The following is a 2,500-nucleotide window of genomic DNA, read 5'->3' on the forward strand; positions in this document are numbered from 1 at the left end:
CCTGTTGACGTCTGGTCAGGAAGTCGGCCAGCCATGCTACCAGGTGTGGTTGTGTGGTCGATTGATTAGTGTTTAACCAAGAGCACCTCCAATGGGAGTGATCAAAGATACCCGTATCAGTACGATTTGAGAAATAAGAAATCAAGCTTGATTATCTAAAGGTATACCTTGCCACCACCCAATCGCCTATATAGATATATATGATCAAAGATGGAAATTGCTCCTTGTTATTCACGTCTGACTCCGTCCCCTCTCCTCAGGTTGTTCGGGGTTGGTTCTGGGTAGCAAAAAGGCCTGTCGTGACTCTACCATAGTGATGTCCAAGTTGGGCAATGAAAGAATGTAAGTGAAGGTTTTCTATGTATTGATTATTACACCGTAGCAAAAATATAGTAAGAAAATACAAAAGTATATTGTGATTTTCTCCAACTAGACAATCTATTGATCCTTACAGTATGAAAAATATATGGGTATGTTGGTCCTGTCTAACAACTACAATGACCTAGGCTTGATAATATGGGTATGCGAGATATTTAATAACACAGTTGATGTTTATGGATATCATAAGTAAGTCACAGGCGAGTGGGTAAACGTGGTTATTTACGCTCCAACCTTCCGGTCACTGTATAAGTCTACTTACAATATTGTGTCTACTTACAACACTGTGTCTACCTTCAACCCCGTATTCTTATTAGAAAACGATCACAGACAGAATTGTACTCTAAGGATTACACCCTCGTAGCTAATGTATATATGCGTGACACCATCTAACTTCTTCCACGTAACGGATGTTTGTGAATCACACTCCCTTAAACCCTTTTTTTCCTGTTATCGGGGTAGTTCTTGGCATCAGATTCAGAACTTAATAATAATAACTATCTACCTACTATATTTGCACTATATCGTTTAACTCACATATTGACATTTATTTTCATTAATCTTACAGAGCGCACTGACATACCTGTTATCGGGGTAGTTCTTGGCATCAGACTAAAATTTTAGCTGCGCAAAAAAAAAAAAAAATGAGACGGCTATGTGTTCCTATCTATGGGTAAACCACTAACCTCCCCTCTTGTACTATTTCGTAAAACTTTATTTCGCTTCTCAGCACAACCCCTAGCTGCTACAATCTCTCCCTAGAATATTTCTCTAGTGGAATCCTGAACTGAAAGTTGGGAATTTTTCCTAATCCTCTTAAAGTTAATGGTCCTAGTTTACGCCTCCGTCCGAACGTGTCTTAGTGACGTCACGGTTAGGCGGAGCTACGGTGCGGCCACTATGTTCTAGAACATTCTAATGTCGTCTCCAAGATCAGTTGAACTAAGATCAGTTGAAATATATTCGTAGCTACTTCCTATTGTATGTTTTTCTTCACAATGGTTGGCTCTTTGCCAACACATCTTGATGGGTAGACACAGAACAAAATAAATTCTTGATCTATCAAGGCTCTATTTTCTACTTTGTCTGCTTCTTCGTTGAATAAAACCGTCACGACGTCCATACATCCAGTCTCTCAAGTCAACACTAAAAAAAAAAATAATAATAATAATAATAAATAAATAAATAAATAAATAAATAAATAAATAAATAAATAAATAAATAAATAAATAAATAAATAAATAAATAAATAAATAAATAAATAAATAAATAAATAAACAAATAAATAAATAAACAAATAAATAAATAAATAAATAGATAAATAAAACGTAATTGCAAAAATAATATTACTTCAAAATTCCTGGCTTTACAGTTGGATCCCCAGTTGTATGGCACTGGAGATGATGATATTATGATCGACAAGGTCAAACGCTTTCTTAAAGTCTATAAAGGTCAAGGCTAGAGAAGTATTGCGCTTGTCTAGGTGGCTGTGCAAGAAGTCCAGCAAATTAACAAGATAGTGAGTTGTGGAGGAGGATTTCTTGTTGCCATACTGTTGGATATCAATTTTATCTTTAATAATGTTGTATACTGAGTCAAATACAAAACCCTTATAGATAAGGCTTGGGATTGGGGTGGTGGCAATAACTCTAAGGTCGCTCAGCGACTGAGGGCTCGAACATTTGGGGATGGGAGTGATATATGAATTTTTCCAGTCACTGGGGCAGGAGTTAAGACTCAGTGAAGCATTAATCATGGAGGAAAGTGGGAAGGTAAGTTCCAGGTGAAATTATTTGTAGATTTTGATAGGTAGATCAGGTGTTGTAGATCTGTTATACTTTAATTTACTTAATATAGTGACAACGTCAACCTCCTGGACAGGGGCAGGGGGTGAGGGAGAGGGGAGGTAGGCAGGTAAGCCGGAGTGGTTAAGGGGGGGGGTAAGGTCTGGCAGATGGAGGCAAAGTGAGTATTAATCTCTTGAGCCGCTAAGTCAGGTGGTAAGTGTGAGGTGCAGGGCAAGTGAGTGGTCTGATTATCCTGTAGCCCGCAGAGAGCCTTGATCTTACTAAAACACTGACTGTTATTTTGTTGTTTAAGGTGTTCTACTTTATTAGGGTAG

The sequence above is a fragment of the Oratosquilla oratoria genome, chromosome 38 (assembly GCF_046742065.1).
Source record: "Oratosquilla oratoria isolate Oo_2021 chromosome 38, ASM4674206v1, whole genome shotgun sequence".
Lineage (NCBI taxonomy): Eukaryota > Metazoa > Arthropoda > Malacostraca > Stomatopoda > Squillidae > Oratosquilla > Oratosquilla oratoria.